The sequence below is a fragment of the Dasypus novemcinctus genome, chromosome 21 (assembly GCF_030445035.2).
Source record: "Dasypus novemcinctus isolate mDasNov1 chromosome 21, mDasNov1.1.hap2, whole genome shotgun sequence".
Lineage (NCBI taxonomy): Eukaryota > Metazoa > Chordata > Mammalia > Cingulata > Dasypodidae > Dasypus > Dasypus novemcinctus.
This window is the reverse complement of record NC_080693.1, coordinates 44,654,754-44,678,745: the sequence shown is the minus strand read 5'-3', so window position 1 is coordinate 44,678,745 and position 23,992 is coordinate 44,654,754.

Here is a 23,992-nt window from a genome sequence, read left to right as displayed (position 1 = left end):
CACTTGCCTCCCACATGGGAGGTCTAGGGTTTAGGAATAAAAATAACAAACAAAAAGAAGTGTGTTAATTTTTTTTTCATTTATTGAAGTATATCAATCATACATAAACCTACATAAAAAATAAGTGTATAGTAATAGTTGTGAATTTACAAAACAAACATACATAATATCATACAGGGCTCTCATACCTCACCCTATCACCAATACCCTTCATTGTTGTGAAATATTTTTAACTAATGAATAAAGAGCATCCTCAAAGTATTACTACTAACCAAAGTATCTTACATTTGGTGTATTTTTCCCCCAACCCACCCTATTATTATTTTTTAATATAATTTTTATGTGAACATACATAAACAATAAATGGTAGTAAAAGTTGTGAATTTATGAAGCAAACATGCATAACATCAAACAGGGGTCTCATATATCAACCCACCACCAACACCTTGCATTGTTGAGAGCTGTTAATATATATTTTTTAAATCATCTCAATTGATGCAGAATAGGCATTTGACAAAATCCAGCATCACTTCTTGATTAAAAAAAAAAAAACCCACACTTAGAAAACTAGAATAGAAGTATACATTCTCTACATGACAAAAGGTTTTTGTGCATATGTATATATACGTATGTGTGTGTGTGTGTGTATATATGTATGACGGCTAACATTATACTCATTGGTGAAAGACTGAACACTTTAAAGCTTTTCCTTTAAGATCAGGAATAAGTCAAGGATGCCCACAGTCACCACTGTTACTCATTATGATACTGGGAGTTCTAGCCAGAGCAATTAGGAAGGAAAAAGGAATAGGAGACATCCAAATTAGAAAAGAAGAAGTAAAACTTTCCCTAATAGAGGATGACATGATTCTATATATAGAAAACCCTAAAAAGTCCACCACAAACCTACAAGAGCTAGTAAACAAATTCAGTCAAGTTGTGTGGTACAAGATCAAAATGCAAAAATCAGTTGTTTCTATACACTAATAATGAACAATCCAAAGTGGAAATCACGAAAAAATTCCATTTAAAATAGCAACTAAAAGAATCAAATAACTAGGAATAAATTTAACCAAGAATATAAAGGATTTACATGTGGAAAACTATAAAACATTCCCAAAAGCAATCAAAGACCTAAATAAATGGAAGGGCATTCCATGCTCATGAATTGGAAGATTAAATATTGTCAAGATGTAGATTCTTTACAAGTGATTTACAAATTCATTACAATCCCAATGAAAATTCCAGCAAAATTTGCAGAAATGAAAAAGCCAGTCACCAAATTAATATGGAAGGGTAAGGGACCCTAAAAAGGCAAAGCCATCTTGAAAAATAACAAAGTTGGTGGATTCAGACTTCCCTATTTTAAAACTTATTACAAAGTTACAATAATCAAAACAGCACAAGGACAGACATATAGCGACATACAGACCAGTGCAATCAAATTAAGAGTACAAAAACAAGCCTTCAAGGAGTGGACGTGGTTCAGGCAGTTGAGCACCTACTTCCCTCGCAGGAGTGCCTGGGTTTGGTTCCCAGTGTCTCTTAAAGAAAACAAACAAACAGCAAGCAGGCAATGAGCAGACATTGAGCAAAAACAGTGAGCAGACAATGAGCAAAAATAAACAAGCAGGGAGCAGATGTGGCTTAAGCAGCTGAGTATCTGCCTACCACATGGGAGGTCCCAGGTTCAGTTCCTGGTACCTCCTAAAAAACAAAACAAAACAAAATGAACAGACAATGCATAGACAACAAATAAAAACAAGGAGCAGACAACAAGCAAAAACAATGAGCAGATAATGAGCACAAACAACGAACAACAACAACAAAGAAAACAATGCACAAACAGACAAGGGAACCATCTTGGGGGAGGGGGAATAAAAAAAAACCCACATCTACGGCCAATTTTTGACAAGTGTGTCAATTCCACTCAATTGAGAAAGAATAGTCTCTTCAACTAAAGTTGATGGGAAAACTACATATGCATAGGCAATATAATGACAGTGGACCCCAACATCACACCATATACAAAAATCAACTCAAAATGGATCAAAGACTTCAATAAAAGAAAACTATAAAAATCCTAGAAGAAACAGAGGGTAGCATCATAAGGACTTTGTGTTAAGCAATGGTTTCTTAAACTTTACACCAAAAGCATGAGCAACAAAAGAAAAAATAGATAAATGGGATTTCATCAAAATTAAAAACTTTCATGTACCAAAAGACTTCATCATGAAGTCAACCTAAAAGAGAGAAAATATTTAGAACTCATATATCTGATAAGGGTTTAATATTCAGAATATATATAGAGATTCTATATTTCAACAACAGAAAGACAAACCAAATTAAAAATGTACAAAAGACTTTATTAGGGAAGCAGACTTGGCCAGCAGTTAGGGTGTCCATCTACCACATAGGTACCACAGTTCAAACCCCGGGCCTCCCTGACCCATGTGGAGCTGGCCCATGCGCAGTGCTGAATGCGCGCAAGGAGTGCCCTGCCACGCAGGGGTGTCCCCTGCGTAGGGAACCCCCACGCACAAGGAGTGCGCCTTGTAAGGAGAGCCGCCAAGCGCAAAAGAAAGTGCAGCCTGCCCAGGAATGGCGCCGCCCACACAGAGAGCTGACACAACAGATGCATAACAAAAAGAAACACAGATTCCTGTGCCGCTGACAACAACAGAAGTGGACAAAGAAGATGCAGCAAATAGACACAGAGAACAGACAACCAGGGTGGGCGGTGGGGAGGAAGGGGAAATAAATAAATAAATAAATAAATCTAAAAATATATATATATATATATTTTTAAAAAAGACTTTATTAAAGTCTATTAGATGTATTTCCAAAGAAGGGATACAAATGGCCAAAAAGCACATGAAAAGCTCCTCAATATCATTAGCCATTAGGGAAATGCAAATCAAAACCACAAGATACCATTTCACCCCCACTAGAATGGCTCTCATTTTTTAAAAATGGAAAATTAAAACTATTGGAGAGATGTATAATAAAAAATAGGAACACTCATTAATTGTTGGTGGGAATATAAAATGGTATAGCTGCTGTGGAAAACACTTTGGGATTTCCTAAGAAAGTTAAGTACAGGATCATCAGTATGACCCAGAAAACCCACCTTGAGGTATATGCCCTGAAGAACTGAAAGCATGGGGAGTGGATGCGGCTCAAGCAGTTGAGTGCCTACTTCCCACATGGGGAGGTCCCGGGTTCAGTTCCTATGCCTCCTGAAAACAAAAAAACAACAACAAGCAAACAAATGATAAAACCAACTCAGGGGAGCAAATGTGACTCTGTGGTTGAGCGCCAGCTTCCCACATGTGAGATCCCGGGTTCAATCCCCAGCCCAGTTACCTCAAAAAAAAACAAACAAAACTGAAAGCAGGGACTTGAAATGATATTTACAGACCAAAGTTCAATAGTCATAAAATGGAAGCAACTTAAATGTCCATAAACAGATGAATGGATAAACAGATATATATATATGAATATTATTCAGTCCCAAAAAAGAATAAAGTTATGATACATGTTACAACATGAATGAGTCTTGAAGACATCATGCTGAGTGAAATAAGCCAAAAACAAAAGGACAAATATTGCATGATCTCACTCATAGGAAATAATTAGAATAAGCAAATTCATGGAGTCATAAACTAGAATACAGGTTATTTAACCAGAGTGGGTGCAGGGAATGGAGAGTAAATGCCTGATTGGCACAGACTTTCTGTTTTGGATGAGGGAAAAGTTTTGGTAATGGATGGTGGTGATGGTAGCACAACCTTGTGACTATAATTAATACCACTGAATTATATATTTCAATGTGGTTAAAAGGGAAATTTTTAGGTTGTATGTATGTTACTAGAATTAAATTTTTTTTAAAATCACAGAAGTATACAACATGTGAGCCCTAGTGTAAACCACGTACCCTAGTTGGTAGTACAATTATAATAGTATACATTCATCAATTGTAGCAAAGCTACCACACTAATGAAAAGTGTTAATAATAGGAAAAACTGTGTGTGGATGGTTCTGGTAAATTGGAACTCTGTATTTTCTGCATGATTTTTCTGTAAACCTACAACTTTTCTGAAAATAGTGTGTGTGTAAATATCACCCACCAAGAAAGAGAGGGAGAGAGAATGGTTGAAGTAAACAAAGATGGCTTCATTACTGCTTTCTCCTGTTAGCACATTTAGCCTTTGCCAAGTTAATTTACTTCTCTATGCCTCAATTTCCTTATCTGAAAATGGGAACGACTAAAATTTCTTGTGAAAATTAAATGAAATTATGTAAGTAAAGAGCATATTACAATGTCTGACACATAGTATATGGTCAGACAATTAATGGTAGCTAATAATTCTTACTGTTTTTAACTGTCCCCTTTTCTGGGAAACCTTTCCTGACACCCTCACAAAGCTGTTCCTTTAGCTTCATAGCACTTTTTTTTTTTTTTACATATTCTAATAGTGGCATAGGAACATAACATTTGAAATGATACTCCTGTTCATTTATGTATTTATTTATGTCATTTTTTTTAAAGATTTATTTTTTATTTATTTCTCTGTCCCCTGCCCTAGTTGTCTGCTCTCTGTGTCGATTCGCTGTGTGTTCTTCTGTGACCGCTTCTATCCTTATCAGTGGCACGGGAATCTGTGTTTCTTTTTGTTGTGTCATCTTGTTGTGTCAGCTCTCCGTGTGTGCGGCACCATTCCTGGGCAGGCTGCACTTTCTTTCGCGCTGGGCGGCTCTCCTTACAGGGCTCACTCCTTGCGCGTGGGGCTCCTCTATGCAGGGGACACCCCTGCGTGGCACGGCACTCCTTGCGCGCATCAGCACTGCACATGGGCCAGCTCCACACGGGTCAAGGAGGCCCAGGGTTTGAACCGCGGACCTCCCATGTGGTAGGCGGACTCCCTATCCCTTGGGCCAAGTCCACTTCCCTATTTATGTCATTTTTATTGTGGATTATAATAACTTCAGAAAAGTCCTTAAATATAAATGCCTATTATATTGGATAATTATAAAGTGAAACCTAAGTGTTCATTTTATTGTCAAGTTGATTCATCTGGGACTGTGCTTCCCAGAATCCCCTTCCCTACATGATTCTGGTTTAGAGTTGGCCAAAACAACAACTTATATGAGATTTGGGAGGCAGAGGTGAAGCAGTGGCCATTGCTTTCTAAAGTTTGTTTTATCAGGTGTGGAGACAGAGGGTGCAGAGGTCCTGCCAGTTCCAGCTTGTCCTTGCTCTTCTCTACTCCACGGGCAGCTCTTCTTCCCAGTAGTGGCCCCAGGCCCAGTACCAGATGATGGTCTGCAGAGCCACAGAGCCAACAGCTTCCCACAGACTTTTCCACGAGTTATCCCTTTTCAGTCCTGTTTTGGCACTGGATGTGCTTGGCTTCTCAGACCAGTCAGTGACTCTTTTGCTCCACCAAATAGCCCTTAAAATTTTTACTTCACCAGCAACTCCAGCAATTGCCCATAGTCTAATTCCTATAATAAGTCATTTAATCCCATAACAACATGGGTCTGCTTCCCTGATTAAATTCTAACTAATACACTATCCACCACGTCAAGAAACGGAATATTGCTAGTACCCCAGAAGTCCCTATATGTCCCTGCCTGATCACATTCCCCTCCTTTCCCTCAGAGCTAACCAATCCTGATTTTTATTATAATCTCTCCCTTGCCTTTCCTTCTGTTTTAACCACATTTATATGTATGCATTCCTAAAATATATTGTCAGTTTCATCTGTTTTTGAATTTTGTATAAATGGAATCATATATATGTATTCTTGTGGGCTATGCTTCTTCCAGTCAACATGAAGTTTTTTTTAAGATTCATTCCTGTTGTTAAGTGTAACCCTAGTTCACTAATTTTCACAATATGTTACAATTTATACACTCTGTTCTTTTAAAATGATTTGTTTATGTGCCTCTTAATAAACACTGTCTTATTCGTCTTTGCATTCTCCTGTCATTCCACTCTGTTCAACCCAGCACATAACACAGTGCTTACCCACCTCAACAAGGACCTCAGCCCTGCATGACAATCAAACTGTTTCTTTAGTCATTACTTTCTTCCTCCTGTGCAGCAGCCTTTTCAGATCTTTTCCATTAACTTTAACTCTCTTGCCCTCACTCTCAGCAGATGGTTCCTCTAATGTCCCAGGGAAAAAACAGATGTTATCAGAAATGTATTCCTTTGACTTTGTGCCACCAAACCTAAAAACCAACCTACACCCATATCCATCTTTTCCTCCTTCTCTCCTATTACAATGAAAAAGATGCCTTTCCTATTATCTAAGATGTATTGCTCCACATGTGTTAGATTTCATTTGCACCTACTACTCAGTGCCTTTATTGATTAGTGTGGCAGTTTGATATTATTTGTGAATTCCAAAAAGAGATATAGATTGTGTTTGTAAACTGGTCTGTTCCTCTGGGCATGATATGCTTTGATTGTATTAGATTCAACTGAGATGCCTTTGATTGAATTATTATTAGGGCTTTGATTCAACCACATCACTAGGGATACTGAGTTTGATTCCCTACCCCCTCTGTGGGCTATAATGGACACTCAATCAAGGAGACACAGAGAAGTAATACACAGGAGAACACAAGAGAAGCAGAGAGGTGAGAAAAAAGAGAGAGAGCTCCATAAACACGGCAGAGGCCCCAGGAAGAGAGAAAAGTCATTCTCTTGATACTTTACAGCTGACCTTCTGCAGAGAGCAGAGCAGCTGAGCCCAGAAAGAAACAAGCCCTGGGAAGAGAGACAAGCCAATGCCAGCCTACAGCTGAGAGCAGAAGAAGCTGGGAACACGGAGCCTTAAGAGAGAGAGGAAGGTTTACCTTTGCAGACATCACCTACCATCTTGTTTCAACACATGTCAACAGACTTTGGTGAGAAAAGTAACCTTGAGTTGGACTCTTTAGGGTCTTGTAACTGTAAGCTTTTACCCCAAATAAATATCTTTTGTAAAAGCCAACAGATTTCTGGTACTTCGCATCAGCACACTTTTGGCTGACTAATACAATTATCTTCCCTCTTTCCTTTATATTTAACTACTCCTAGATTTAATCTTGCTCAGGTCTCTTCTAACTTAGGAAGAATTAAAAGTATTTACTTATCCACCAACTATAGTCTAGTCCTCAGCTACTGTACTCTCTTCTTTCTCACAAACTTCTTGAAAGGGTGGTCTTTCCATTTCTTCAACTCCTACTCTTCGACCTTCTGCAATCTGCCTCCTCCTGAACTGTCCCCTAGAAGGTTCTTAACCTTTTTTGTTCCATGGACGCTTTGACAGTCAGGGGAAAACCACGGACCCCTTACTAAGTCCACACTATACTGGGTGTTATTTAATAAACACATCACACCCACACCAATAGGTCCCCACGGGAATAATGTGTTTCTGAATTTCAATTCAAGCTCACAGACCCCTTGTTAAGAACCCCTACCCTAGAAAGAAGCAGAAACTTGTAATTAGGCCAACATAAAGTAAAGTAACTGATATTCACCACTGCCTCTATAAAGCATTCTGACTGGTACCCAGAGCACACTGAGAGCTTGCAGCTAATATGCTTCTGCATAGTACACAGATTTTTGTTTCAACTAGATGAGTTATAGGTTTACCAAGAATCGGTTGTGTTTATTTAACCTCTTTATGCCAGATACACTTGTTATTGGAATCATATCATTTAACTGATTATTATGTAAAGCATTACATAATTGTTACATGAAAAGTAAATAGGAAAATAAAAATAGCTGTTTATATGAAAATTAAATTGAAATGCTTTGGAAAGATGCAATAAAGGAAAATTGCCTTCAAGTTTTCCACTGAATTGGGTTAAGCAAGAAAATAAGATATTGGAAGTTGGTTCCCATACTCGAAGAAAGGAAGGAAGGCAGGCAGGCAGGCAGGAAGGAAGGAAGGAGGGAAAAAGATTGGGGGGAATCATAAATATTCAGAAGGATTGTACATTCAGGTTGCTTTATGATCCCTTTAAGTTCTTGATCTATTTTAAAGAAACCAAAACAGGGAACTATAGACAATGCATTTATAAATATGCAAGAAAAATGAGGTGGCACTCCAATAAATATGTCAAATTCAAAGAAAAGGTTGAATCCCTATATCAAAAGATTGTCAGGGAAATGCATGTGGCTCAAGCAATTGGGTTCCCATTTACCATATAGGAGGTCCACGGTTTGATGCCAGGGCCTCCTGGTGAAGGCAAGCTGGCCCATGCAATGAGCTGGCCCACATGGAATGCTGCCCTGCGCAGGAGTGCCGGCGAAGGCAGCAAGACGACACAACAAAAAGAGACACAGAGGAGAGACAATAAGAGACATAGCAGAACAGGGAGTGGAGGTGGCACAAGAGAATAGCCGCCTCTCTCCCACCCCAGAAGATCCCAGGATTGGTTCCTAGAGCCACCTAATGAGAATACAAGCAGACACAGCCGAACACTCAGCAAATGGACACAGAGAGTAGACAGGGGTGGGGTGGGGGATGTACAAATAAATAAATATATTTTTTAAAGATTTATTTGTTTATTTTTAATTCCCCCCCTCCCCTGGTTGTCTCTTCTCTGCGTCTATTTGCTGCGTCTTGTTTCTTTGTCCGCTTCTGTGTCGTCAGCGGCATGGGAAGTGTGGGCGGCGCCATTCCTGGGCAGGCTGCACTTTCTTTCGCTCTGGGCGGCTCTCCTTACGGGCGCACTCCTTGCGTGTGGGGCTCCCCCACGCGGGGGACACCCCTGCATGGTGCGGCACTCCTTGCGCGCATCAGCACTGCGCATGGGCCAGCTCCACACGGGTCAAGGAGGCTCGGGGTTTGAACCGCGGACCTCCCATGTGGTAGACGGACGCCCTAACCACTGGGCCAAGTCCGTTTCCCTAAATAAATATTTTTTAAAAAGATTGTCAAATAAATGTACATTTATGTTTTAGGTTAAAATAGCACATTGAATGTAAAAATATTTTTTATAATTCTCCAATTAGTCACTTTTTCAGTGGGCTGACCAATTCCCAGGTCCCACTCACAACACATTAGGTTTCTACTATGCTCTTAACAGAATCATCCATAAGTTATTTTCTCTAAATTCAACAGCTACTTCTCAATTCTTACTTTATGTCACCTCTTAGCAATATTTGACAGCACTGCAACCCTTTTTTAAATGCTTTCTTTGATCTCCATGCCATCACTCTCTCCTGATTTTCTTCCTTCTTCTCTGGCTTATTCCTCACATTTCTTTGTGGTTATCTCTTCTTCTGCCCAAGTCTTAAATATTGGTGTATCTTGAGGGTCATGCCTAGGTCTGTGTTCTTTACACTCTACACACTTTTCACTCTATTCATTCCCATTGATGACATTCAAATCTAGACTTCCAAGTCCAAACTTGTCTTGAGACACAGGCTACATTGTCCAAACACCTGATTAACATCTTTATGTGGATAGCCCATTGGCACCTCAAATGTAGCGTATCTGAAAGTAAACGAATCATCTCTCCCCTGCTGGATGACTAGAGCTGCTTCTCCATTTTCCGCAGCTCAGTGAGTGCCATGGTGTGACGGTACTCCTAACTCCCAAACCAGGCACCTCATAATCAGCCTTAGCACTTACTAACACCTAATAATCTTCAAGTCCTGTTGCTTCTCACCTCCTGAGCATTTCTCAAATCCATGAACTTCTCTCTATCTCTACTGCCATCACCTTCCCCAAGATTTTTATGATAACTTACTAAATGGTCTCCCTACCTCTAGTCTTCCTTCCCTCCAATTCATTCTGCAACCAGAGTTGCACATCCATTCTTCAGTGTATGCATAACTGCAATAGTCAGAACCCCTTAATATGGTTTAATAGGCCTTGTGTAGTCTGGCCTCTGTCAGTCTTCTCCTGTTATTCCTCAAACATTCAAGCCATCTTGAACTTCCTTTGGTCTCTGGAACAGTATACTCTCTTGATCTCAAGATTTTATACATGATATTCCCTCTACCTAGAACATTCCTATGCATCTTTCTTTTTTTTATTTTATTTTATTTTTATTTATTTCTCTCCCCTTAACCCCCCTCTTCCCCACTTGTCTGCTCTCTGTGTCCATTCACTGTATGTTCTTCCGTGACCGCTTCTATCCTTATCAGCAGCACCAGGAACTTGTGTTTCTTTTAGTTGGGCCATCTTGTTGTGTCAGCTCTCCGTGTGTGCGGTGCCATTCTTGGGCAGGCTGCACTTTCTTTTGCGCTGGGCAGCTCTCCTTACAGGGTGCACTCCTTGCGCGTGGGGCTCCCCTATGCGGGGGACACCCCTGAGTGACAGGGCACTCCTTGTGCGCATCAGCACAGTGCATGGGCCAGTTCCACATGGGTCAAGGAGGCCTGGGGTTTGAACCACGGACCTCCCATGTGGTAAGCAGATGCCCTATCCATTGGGCCAAGTCTGCTTCCCATCCTATGCATCTTTCAAATCTCAGCTTTATACTCACATCTTCAGGAAAGCTTACCCTGACCCCTAGACTAGCTTAGATCTCCTTGACTTATGTTCTCATTACACCTCTCTTTACTACAATTACTTATTATTGAATGTTTGTCTTCCTGACTGGGTGAAGTCCCTATAAGAGCAGTGGTCATGTGTCCAGCCCAATGCCTAACACATAGTAGACACCAAATAAATACTTGTTGAGTGAATGAATGACTAAAGAAATAAAAAGTAGGGAGCACTCAATAACTGTTTGTTGAATGAAGCAGTCTTAAAAACAAATATTCGGGAAATGGACTTTGGCCCAGTGGTTAGGGCGTCCGTCTACCATATGGGAGGTCCGCGGTTCAAACCCCGGGCCTCCTTGACCCGTGTGGAGCTGGCCATGCGCAGCGCTGATGCACGCAAGGAGTGCCCTGCCACGCAGGGGTGTCCCCCGCGTGGGGGAGCCCCACGCGCAAGGAGTGCGCCCATGAGGAGAACCACCCAGCGTGAAAAGAAAGAGCAGCCTGCCCAGGAATAGCGCCACTCACATTTCCCGTGCCGCTGATGACAACAGAAGCGGACAAAGAAACAAGACGCAGCAAATAGACACCAAGAACAGACAACCAGGGGAGGGGCAAAATTAAATAAATAAATAAAATCTTTAAAAAAAATTTTTTTAAAAATTAAAAAAAATTAAAAAAAACAAATATTCCACAGTTCTCTATCCAGAGATTTGTCCCCTGCAAGCTCAGTGCCATGGGAGATATTATTCCAGCATCTGGAATCCTGGGATTCTTTTTAGCCTTCAAAACATGTGATACGTTCTCCTAAATACTATAGATAGTAGCAAAGAGTCAACCTTTGAGATTGGATTTTATTTTGGAAACAGCAAAATCATTCAGAGCCAAGATGGGTGATAAAGTTGGCTAATGCTATCAGAGGTGAACAATTATGGGTGACTATAAATTAACAAGTCTGACTTTTTTGTATGGCTCATAAATTGGGTCATAAGGCAATTCCAGATGAAAAGTTCCAAAAATATTTTGAGCAATGGCAGGATTGTTAGAATGTTTGTAGAGCTTCCCAGGGGGACTTCTTCGCAGGGGGTGCTGCTCATTTAGATGTATACAGTCAGGAATATGTGTATGTTTTTAAATAATTCTTGTTTCCTTTAGACACATTTTCTACATACATGTGAACTTTTCTCAAAGCTTCAGGGAGAAATACTAAGTAAATGTTACTTATTATCCTCCTTATGGTGAAAATTTAATAATATGCAAAGCACTTACACATTAATCATCATCATAATTTGACCACATTTAACCACAAAGTAAAGTTACTTTAGCTCACCTACCTCAAAAAAATACCTCCCTAACTAAGATAGCTCTCCAGGCCACTGTGAGATAGGGCTGGCTCAATTTCCTAGAGTTAATGAGTGAGTCCTAGGTTTCTCTGCTACAGACGGTGCATTTATGCTTTGGTCAGACACCTCAAAAATATGTATTATCGGTCACTGGGGATATCACAGGCAAGAACAGAGCTGGAGAAATAAATCTATCTTTCCCATCAACAGCAACAGTAATAGATCTCATTTAGGTATGCCAGAAATTGTGCTATGCTCTGCTGTGTGCTGACTATGCAAGTGTTATTTTTCATATCTACAGTCAAAGTGAAGAGAAGTTAATTTATTTGCCCATTATCGTACAGAAGTCATTGGAAGAGCTTGACTGAGAACTCATGTTCCACATGAATCCAAAGCCCAAATTCTTTCCACTTCACTCAAAGTACATAATGAACTGGAACCAAGCCATCATCATTCCAATTCTTTTTGTGGCCCATACTCTTACCAGTGTCTCAATCTCTTGGCAGCTTTACCTTCCTCAAAACGTGAATCAGAGTTTTCTGTTGAGTATCTTTTTTCTCATTTGCTTACTACATTGTTGAGTCTGTGTTCTTAACTGTCCTTGAAGAGCTATGCCTGACTTCTAACTTCATTGCCCCCAAAATTATTACTGAAGCTCAGATCCTGCCTGTCATCCTCAGATGACCTGCCCTGTGCAACTGCAATGCATCAAGCTTTCTCTCTGGGATTTTTAAAAAAATCACTTACTATTGAGTCTTATATGGGAAACAGGGGTTGATGGAACATTTCCAGTTACCAAATCTAATATCTGTATCTATGCAAGTAGAGACTCCAGTTCAGATCTGGACACCTTCCACTGTCTGCCAGTCTCCCAGGGGATGGATTGGCTTTCAAAAAATTTTTGTCATATGCTCTTCTCAATTGTGCCATTATGTAGGAAGCTGCTGGTGGAACCAAATTCGGTTATCACTTTTAACTTGGAGGAAAGTATGATTTGTCTTAGGTGGATAGGTTGACACATTATCTCTGTCTTCTGGCTTAAATACTAGCAAAGAGACTATAACCCAAGAGCCACAGTGCCCAATGATGGGGAAATGCTCATCTAAAGGAAATTAGAAATGAATTAGTAAGGCTTTTTGTGGTAGCTTGAGATTATATGTTCCCCAGAAAAGATTATGTACTTAGAGCTAATCCATTCCTGTGGGTGTCAACTATTGTAAGTGGGAACTTTTGATTAAATCACCTCAGGTAAAGGCCTCTGATTAGATTACTTCAGTAAGGCATAACCCAGAGTGGGTCTTAACCCTCGTATTGGAGTCCTTTATAAATGGGAAAAATAAGCAGAGACAAAGAGAAACCACCAGAAGCTGAGAAAGTCCAAGAAGCCAGAAGTTGAAATTAATGGAACGTGGGAGAAAGAAAGGCACAGCAGCAGAGAGAAAGCTGGAGGAAGCCAGAAGCTGAAAGCCAAAAGACCCAGAGAAGGGAGACACAGCAGATGCCACCATTGTGCCCTGTCATGTGACAGAAAGGTCCAGGATCGCTGGCAGCCATGTTTTTGGGGAGAGAGTTTTGCCTGATGCCTTGATTCGGACATTTTTCTCAGCCTTGAAACTCTAAGTCTGTAAGTTAGTAAGTTCCCATTGTAAAAGCCAACCCATTTCTGGTATATTGCCTTGGCAGGCCTTTAGCAAACTAAAGCATTTTGTTTCATAAAAATCAGCAATACACTCAAATATGTACCAAACTATAAATCAATTTTTTCTATCTATTTAGAAATTAGCACACTTTAACCCTGCCCTCTTATGTTTCTCCTCTTGTTTATATCCCTGAGTGATTTTATAGAGTTTATTTTAAGGTCAGTAGAGTCTGTTTCCAGCCCATCATAAATTTTAACTCCTCATCTGTGCCTCATTCTTTATCATGATTTATTTATTAATTATAGGCATCTCTTAAGTTGTCTATGTATGTAGAGTTTTTTCTGGGCCCTAAAATTATATAGAATCCTATAAGCCATGCTTTATTCTTAGAGTCTCTTAGACTAGTGGAAAGATAATACACATGAAAAAACTTCTTACCTAAGATACACATTTTCAAGGATTTAAAAAACAATCAGAAAGAAAACAGGCAATGAGAAGAACTAATAGGGAACCTTAAAATGGCTGTTCTAGCAGGTGTCTCTCCAGCCACATATTTTTTCAACATCTTACTCAGAGCAGCATACAGTATTATCTAATTTTCCAAGGGTTTTGGAAAATAATTTAGCAGCAGCAATTATCAATATTACCAAATACACTAGGGAACTAAGGTAGAGTAGGACTTCTTCCAGGTCTCATAAGAGTTTTAGAAATGATACTTAGGTGTCCTGACTCAAAACAAAACAAAAAAAAAAACCTTTTGAAAAGAAATTACACGTACTCAACATTGTATTTCTTAGGATGCTGACAAGTTTTTACTCACATTGCCTCTTCTTATTTATCTCAATGTAATAGTCCAAATATCTATTTGGTTTTGCATTTAAAATCAACTAGTGTGCATTTTAAATAGCAGAGTTTTGCTTTCTCAAACAAACCATTTGCATCAAATTCATCTGTTCCTCTTCGTATGGTATTTCACATGTGGGTATGCAGCTGGCTGCTTTACAAACTGGAATTTGGACTCTATTATCAGCTGCAGCAAAAGATTCCTTGTAGTATCTGGGCTTCTTCATTGCTACACATAGTGAACATGGCTTCGGCACAATTACTTAAAGCTCCCTCAATTAGAAATTGCAAGATAGCTGTCATCAAACTTATGTAATGTGGATCAGCCAAGCATCTGGCAGAGTTCATATGTGTAACACATTAAATACTTACATTGTTTTCTCATCTTGAAGCAAAAGCATTGCTTTTATAACTAATGGCAAAATCAGAAGTGTTTCAATTTTCTCCTTTTTAAAAATATTCATGCAACAAAGCAATCTCAAAGTAAAATGCATGTTAAAAAATATCACAGATAGGGAGTAGATACAATATCTTTATTTTCATCAGAGTGAAACATTAGCATCACTTTTAAGACATGAAATATAAAAATCATGAGGAATTGATAGCTTTTGAATAAGCAGCACGGTTGCTAAGCATAAGGAATTTTATCATCTGGAAAACCTATTTAAAACTCACTCTACTTCTCAGCAATACTGAATCATATAGAAGAAAATGGTAGGAGGCATAAGAGGCCTGGAGTTGGGTCCTAGCTCGGCTGTTAACTGATAGTGTAACTTTGGGTATTTCACTTAAACTTTCTTAGCCTCTGCTCCCTAATTTTAAAAATGAAGGTGTAGAAACACATGGTTTCTAAATTCCGTAATATCTCGGGAATAGTGATTTTGATACTTAAGATAGTTTCTTAGTATACGAATGTTATCTGCTCTTTTCTTTCCACATTAATTAGTAGGTACCTAACTTCATGTAAATGGGAAGTAAAACTGTCTCTTTGCCTGAATGCAGGAGAGTTTAATAAACTTTTTAAAAAATCTTTCACTTTCACTTAGAAACTAACAGAAAAGAGGTTTCTAAAATTCCATCCTGATTGTCTAGGCAAAGCTATAGTCACTGTACTAAAAAATAAATCATGTAGAAAAACACATTAACAAAGACCGAAGAGAGTAATAAAATAAGAGTGTGCTCATCCACCCATATCAGTGAGGAAAGGCAATGTGTTTTTATACAATTCAATTGAATGAAAATTAAACTTATGAACACGAGGGCTACCAGAGAGAGGGAATGGTGACCATCTGGAGCTAAGGAGTTTCTTCATGTAACCACAGCGATGACATCATTCACAAGTGGCAGGACACAGTAAAGCATTTATCTTTCATTCCACAAGGTGGTGTGTTTTATGTATGAACTAAGTTGGGATAGTATTTTTATTCTGAATCTAATGATGTGCTTTTAAACAGTTTTCTTATTTTGCCTTGTTTATACATCACATAGAATCCTGCCCATGGGTCTTACAAATTGCCTGATGCCAATGCAGATACGTACACTCATTCCCAAATTGACAACATATGCTAAGATTTTCTGTATGGCCCTCAGTAAGCGTTATGCGTGGGTATTCTTGACCCTGATCCCAGTGAGAACTTCCAAATGCGTTCCCTCTCAGATACTGCGGTGAGATCAGCTTCCCCCATGATTTTTTGTCCCTGTGGCTTAAAAAATTAAATACAGTTTAGAGAAATAACATGAACCTTTACAGATCATATTACAGGAAATATACAATAGGACAGAATGAGGTTTGTGAAATATTAGAAGTCATTTAAAACAAATGTGGAAAATTATTGGCAATAAAGCCACCAAATTTAATCTCTCTAAGATCACTGCATAGAGGCTTCCAAATACCTATGGTTTCTGTCTTTTCCTGTCTTCGGTAATAATTTCTCCAACTGACCTTTTTCTCCAATACTTACTCCAGAACGATTAGGTTCAAGGTGTTCAGGTTAAAGGTGTTGATTTCTGATTCTTAATGCTTGCCTTCTAGAGCCTGGTTTCATGTACTTCAGTAAACTGAACATCAGTGCTCAAGTACAGGCTTCTGCAAAAACTGCAGTGCGTAATTAGAGTACATTGGCATCCATTCATTCACAGCTTTCTCTCACTCATTTGTCAAATATTTAGTAAGTGCCTTCATTGTTCCAGGCATTGTGTTAGGCATTGAGGGTACAAAAATGGAACAGAACTCTCCCTTAAGAGTAATACAATAAAAAATAAATGCTCAAAAAAAAAAGTTGCAACAATGGTTACAACTCTTTCAAGTGTTTGTTAGATGTGTGATGTCACAATGACAGTTTTTAGATTATTAGTGTAGGTAGATTGGTCCTTACCACAAATGAGTACTTTTTTATAGTATGCATGGTTGTAACGAGTGGATTTTACAGATACTTCATAATAATTTGTACTGCTACATTGTAAAAAAAATAGGAGATGATGTGGGGGTGGGAGGGGGATACATGGGAATCCCTCATACTTTTGATGTAACTTTTCTGTAATCTAAAACTTTTTTAAAAATAAAGTTTTTATTAAAAAAAGAGTAATTCTAGAGTATTGATAGCATCAGACCTAATATTCAGCAAGATTAATGAGGTTAATAACTTTTTATTTTAAAAGTAATCCTGGGAAACGGACTTGGCCCAGTGGTTAGGGCGTCTGTCTATCACATGGGAGGTCCGCGGTTCAAACCCCGGGCCTCCTTGACCCGTGTGGAGCTGGCCATGCGCAGTGCTGATGCGCGCAAGGAGTGCCCTGCCACGCAGGTGTCCCCCACGCAGGGGAGTCCCCCGTGCAAGGAGTGCGCCCTGTAAGGAGAGCCACCCAGCCCGAAAGAAAGTGCAGCCTGCCCAGGAATGGCGCCGCCCACACTTCCCGTGCTGCTGACGACAACAGAAGCGGACAAAGAAACAAGACCCAGCAAATAGACACAGAGAACAGACAACGGGGGCGGGGGGCGGGAATTGAATAAATACATAAATCTTAAAAAAAAAAAGTAATCCTTTATTTCTATTTTTTTCTCTTGTTCTATTATTGATTTGAAGATAAAATATATTTGTTTCATTTATCTTCTGCTTTCCTGACTTGAACATAGTTTAAACTAAGGGTTATTTATGGATTAAACACCACATCTTGCCAGAGGAAAAAAAGCAGTTCATGCTTTAAACATTTTAGGAGGTTTTAGTGGTTCTATTATTCTGTTCTAATTTTTGCCTTAAAATAGTTTTAGATTCTCATTGTATGCTTTAGTGCTAGAGCGATGGAAAAATAGAGGCAAACAGTCTCTGCCAGCAGATCTATGGGGATTGGAACTTGAATGTTATTTACTCAGAGAGGATTATAATAGATAAGAGCTCAGAGATCCAGAGACAGAACACACTACAAAAGCAAATATAATTATTAATAGGACACATAATGGAAGGTTTAACTATGTCTACAGCACAAATGAGTAGTCCCTTTCTACTCTAGGAGGGGCTGGTTGTCTTGGTAGAGTGTCCCCATTCAAATGCAAAACCAAGCCAGTGATCAAATGCTTTCCTAACTAGAGATTAGCTCAGGTGTTTACCTCCAACAGTCTACTCAGGGCATAAAAAATGGCGTGTAAAAATGAAAAAAGCATTTTGTGTACTGAGAGAAAATGATGATGCTAAATGGTAAGGTAATTATTATTTAAACTAAAAATGTCTCTCTTTCACTCAATTTGAGTTATCAGAATGTTCAGTATTATGCTTAAGTCAATGAAAGGAAGAAAGAATAAAATATTCAGAAGTAAAAAATGGTTGGTTAATTATCTTCTTAAGTTACTATTCACTACAGTACTTAGTGCTGCACAAATATTAACAAACTGATTATTACAATACTCTTTAAAGTTTGTTACTATTGTTGATGATATTTCTAAAGCAAAGAAAGAATAAATGAATTGAACTGCTCAGGTCAACAAATCATCTCAATGAGTGTACTTTGGGCTGGACAGACACAGCAAGGTCAAGATACCCCTAAATAAGTTAGTGCTATTCTGGAGGCAAGATATGCATTTCTGGGACAATTAGGGAATGATTCGAGATTGGACAAGATTATAAACCAAAATAGACAATAAATGCTATAGGTCAGAGTAGAAGAGGTAGAAAACCAGATCTGCAGTCAGTCTCAGAGCAAAGGGCTATTTGCTTCTTGGGACATGGGAGCCATTAGTGTAACATGTCTTCATCTTACACTCTAATTACCTCGGTAGTTCCTCTGAGACCTGTGAAAGTAATTGTTCTTCCTCAGCTAAGTTTGACAACACATGTAACATACCACCCTTGCACTCATAAGCAGTTACTTTGGCATCTAAGATGAGCACAACCCCACTCAACTTGATTTTTCCAAAATCAAGAGACGATGAACCAGTCATTCCCCTGGAATGGGTCATAAAAATTAGAGAAAGGACCAGAAATTTGGAAAACAGAATTGGGACAGATACTATGCAGTTTTCTACATGAGGACCTCCCAGTTCCACACCTACCCCCGTCCTTTTTTTAGATAAATTAACTCTTTCATGAGATTTCCAAATGCATTCTTTCGACATATGGTAAGAGTGTAAACATACTGGATTTATTTCAGGGAAAGAAGCAATCTGATGGATTCAAACAGTCCTCCAGAATTTATTCAGTAATGTCAAAAGTCACAACTTCTTTTTATCACTTTGGATTCACAAAATTGCATCAGAGGAAGATATATGCCTGATTTTGATTGCTCCCAGACATGCATTTTTCTTCTATGAAGGACCTGAAATAATACTAAAAAGGCTGCTTGCATTTGTGTGGGTTTCAGTGGCTCTCATCCAGAATGATATCCCACTGAATGCTATTCCAAATCCAAAACAATGAGGATACAGCCTGACACCAGTAACTTCTCTCTGACATCTAAAATTCAGATCCTTCTGTTGCTATAACTGTTCTCCAAATTTAACTAGCTAGCTTGTATTGCTTTTGCAAAGTGAGGCTGGAGTGATGACCACATAGGTATGGGAAAAACCAAAAGAATGTGAGAAATTGTTTGATAATATAAGATTTCCACTAATAGAGGCATTCCTTACACTTTGAAATTAGCGATGCAAAATTTAAAGCTCAGTTTAATTGACTCTAGAGAAAGCATACATCAGAATGAAGCGAATACTTGCCCAGGATTAAGTCTTCATTCCTTTGCATTAGGGAGAGCTCCTCCCAGGCACCCATGCACTATACTAACAGGCAGCAGGGGACACTGTTGCACTGTGTTTTCTTCCTAACATGAGAGGCCTGGGGATGAAATCAGAGATCATCTGCTTGTGAATACGGGGAAAGAGTCCGTTTTTACTGCAAGGATTTCATGTGATGTTGATGGGAAATGACATGCTCACTGAAAACAGACGCCATACGCAGTCCCATGACTGATGTGCAAATCTCGACAGCAGAACCCCAGGTTGTCAGTTTGCCTCCGTGGTCATCCTATTGAGATCTAGTCAGGAAAGGACCCTCTTCATTTTTTCAAATGTTGGGGCGGGAATTACCCTGACAGAGGAATAAAGAGTTCTTCTGTCTGGCCCCTCATTCCCAAAGTTTAGGCAATAGGGAAAATGTCTCTAAAGGTGAGACTCAGGAATTTTGAAATCCCCCTTAACAATTTCTTTTCTTTAAATGAAGAACATTTTCACTTAATAATTCACTCAGACTTGTTTTCTTGTTCAAAACAGTGTTTTATTATCCTTTGAGATGGTCATTATTACTTTTAAAGTGTTTGAAATCCTTCCAGATCTATGTGTGACAACTTCGGTTATCCTGCGATTTTGCAGAATAGGGAATTACGGCCCTTCATGCTTTTGTATGGGTTTACTTGCTGCCATAGCACAAAGAGAAAACGTGACTTCACCACGTGCAGTGTAAGAGGGACTGACTTGAATTAGGAAGCCTCTCTGCAAGCAGCCAGAGGAGCTTCTCCACCTGAACTAAGTTTGAGAGACATGTGCAGTTTGGCTTAATTGGTGCAGGCTGATCAAGCAAACCAAAAGAATGAAGTATTGATAGCTCCAGAGGAATGGTATTCCTTAGACTCTCAAAGAACTATAAATTCTGCTAGATACTAATAGTACGTGAGTCTGTAAAGAAAAGTACTTGGCAGCCTCATGAGAAATGATGGCATCAAATAATGTGATGTGTAGTGGAAAGGCATCTGAACCCAAAACTTATTTATACTTCATTCCAATAGTAGATTCTAGTTATATTTTGGGGGAGGTTGTTTTTTGATTGCTTGGCTCATTTTATGTTTGTTTTAATAATACCATTTATTAAATATATTTCTACTATAAAAGCAATGCATATTTTTTCATTAAAATTGGATAATATAAGAAAAACCATGCCTATTTTTACTATCAGAGACAACCAATATATTTTTCTATGCACAGGTTTTATAAATATTTTAAATCCACCATAAATAATTTTATATCCTGGTTGTTAAACTTAAAAGTATATCATAACCATTTTTTATGCTAAATTCTTCTAAGCTTTCTTTTTTATTATCTTTTTTTAAAAAAGATACATAAATCACATAAAAGTTACAATAAAAAATCTAAGAGGTTCCCATATACCCCACTCCCCATACCCCCCACTCCTCCGACATTGACAACTTCTTTCATTAGTGTGGTACATTTACTGCATTTGATGAATATATTTTGGAGTATTGCTACACAGCATGGATTATAGTTTATGTTGTAGTTTACACTCTCTCCCAGTCCATTCAGTGGGCTATGGCAGGATATATAATGTCCTACATCTGTCCCTGCAATATCGTTCAGGACAATGCCAAGTCCGGAAAATGCCCCAGTATCACACCTCTCTGCCTTCAGAAACTTCCGCAGACACCGTCTGTGCATCAATGATATAATTTCTTCCATTGCTAGAGTCACAATAATCCTGTATTAGAATACCAGTAAGTCCACTCTAATCCATACTTATTCCTCCATTCTGAGGACCCTGGGATGGCAATGTCCACTCCACCTCTAAATTGAGAGGGAGCTTAGATCTCACACGGCTGATGGGTGGAATTCTCCTGCTTGCAGCTGCAGGCTCTCTCAGTCATCAAATGACTGTACTTAGTATCATAACCATTCCCTTACTGACGTTTACCACTTAACACGACAAGTAAAGCTGCGATTGAACAGCTCTCTGCAAAGTTTATCTCTGGATCTTGGTTTACATCTATACAATTGGTTCTAATATAGAATTATAGATTAAACTATAAAAACTTTTTAAAGGCTTTTGATCGAAACAGTGAAATTGTTTTCCAGAATGGTTGTCTCAGTTTACACTCTCTCTAGCAGAGTGTGTTAGTATTCATTTCATGGCTCAAATGGCTGATTTTTGAAACTCTCTTGAGATTTCATGAGGTGCAGTGGAATTTGGAAGGAGATGTGGTTGCTGTTTGACCCTTTCCTTAACCCCTCCTTAATCTTCTTCTGTCTGATTTTCTTCATTATGAGACAAATTACAAAATGCCTCAGAAAACTGTTGTATAGGGGGGAAAAGCAGGAAAAATAAATGGAAAATAAATCACAACTTAAAAATAATTCTTAAGCACCTGCTGTTCATGGAATTATGGTACATAGATTTTTTTTAAAGCAGGGAACATCTAATTTGCTGTATGACCTTGAGCAAATTACTTAACCTCTTTGGGTCTCTTTTTCCTCATCAAGGAAGGAATTGGAATTAGCCATATTATCTCTAACATGCTTCTGACTATAAGCTATCTTTGATGCTTTCAAAACCATGTTTCAGAAAAAGAAGGACCCTTCTAACTACTCCTCCTCCCAAATCCAAAACCTTAGAGTGAGTTCAAATCTATATTGCTATACTCGGGTAACTTTCATGTTTCTATCCAGATTCACTTTAAAGAAATATCACAACAAGAGCACAACCATCACCTGATTTTTTTTGTCAGTTAAGCAAAAATAGATGAAAGTTATAACAGACTCCTTTAAAAATATAAGTACACTGCAAAGTATACCAAATTATGCCCTCAGCTTTGTAGTGTAATAATTGCTGGATTCAGTGGATCTGCCACACAAATCATTTAGATCAGAATTTGGGGCTTGTAACTACAACACAGAGAACATCTATTCTAAACAGAGAGCATCACCTTATCTAGGCTGCAATGAACACTTTATTTACTTTTATATATGCTCCTAAATATGGTACCAGCAAGGGAAAAAAATCATACATTATTTCTTAGCAGAATTTTCTTACAGGATATTTAGATGTGTTTTCTAATAATACCTTTATTGAGATATAATTCATACACTATAAAATTCACCCTTTTAAATGTACAATTGAGTGTACTCACAGAGTTGTACATCCATCACCATAGATGTTTCAAATAGATAAAATGAAAGTGTCTGGACAATATGACAATTGCTTGCTTCTGTTAATTGTATTTAGTATTATGTATATCTATATATTTTACTCAAGATCTTATAAGATATAAACATTCAGAGTTAAGAAAATTATTGAATATGTGTGATGGGTACATTTTCAGTTTAATTTGAAATCTACCATCTACCTACTCCTACTTGAAAATCTTTTGTTTGTTTACATAATATACAAAAATTAAGTGTGTATATGTTTGTTTGTTTGATGGTTTTGCATGTGATGAAAGAGGAATGAAAGGCTGAGTAAAGATGGCATGTTTATGAATTTATTTTAAATATTTAGGTGTCATAAAAATTTTTGTCCCCCTTTATTTACTTTTGATTCTATTGGAAGATTAAAAATATCATGCCCAGAGGAAAATAACTGAAGGTAATTAATAAAGGGATAATAGTTGTCTTTTCTCTTCAAGCCCTGAGGAAAAAAAATTGCTGTTCCCTGAGAACGCAGATGTGGTTTAAAGTGATAAATAATAGTAGTTGAGACATTTTTATTTTATCCTAAGTTTTTCATACAATTGGCTATGAAAGAGCTCTTTCTTCAAATTTTTCTCCTTAAGTTTTTGCAAGACGGTTGCTAATACTTTTTTTCTAAACTGTATTATAAACAAGCTGAATAACTCGCTGCTCCACTAAATGGCTTTTCAATAACTGGTACTTCTGAAAATATAAAAAGCATAATCCTACCATTTTAAAATTAGATAAAACTTTTTCTCCTTTACACTCAATAAGCTTTCCAATGCGGCATCTTAGTTTTCTTCCCCAGTCCATCTCTGAGGAATCAAATGGGTTGTCATAAATTATTCTCTCACTATTCAATTTGAGAAATTGACACTCATTTTACAGATAGAAAATTTGAAGTAAATCTCTCACTCAGTAGGTAAAAAAGGGGAGACCTCGCCTTCCTGCTTGGACCTTTGTACACAGCTGAGTGACAAGAACATCGAAGTGTTCACAGTTTCCTTGAAAAGACCTTGAATGAGTCATTTACCTCTTACATGCCTTATTTTTCTCATCGGCCAAATGAGAGTAAAGAATGGTTTAGCTGTATTGTGGCTTAAAAGCTATGATAACCAAAAACAATTGTTTATAACTAAGTAATTGTATATATTCTGTTGCCCGAAAAGACGTCAACAAATTAATATTTTAATATGGCCTATTAAATGTGGATAAAGATACCACAAACTCAATC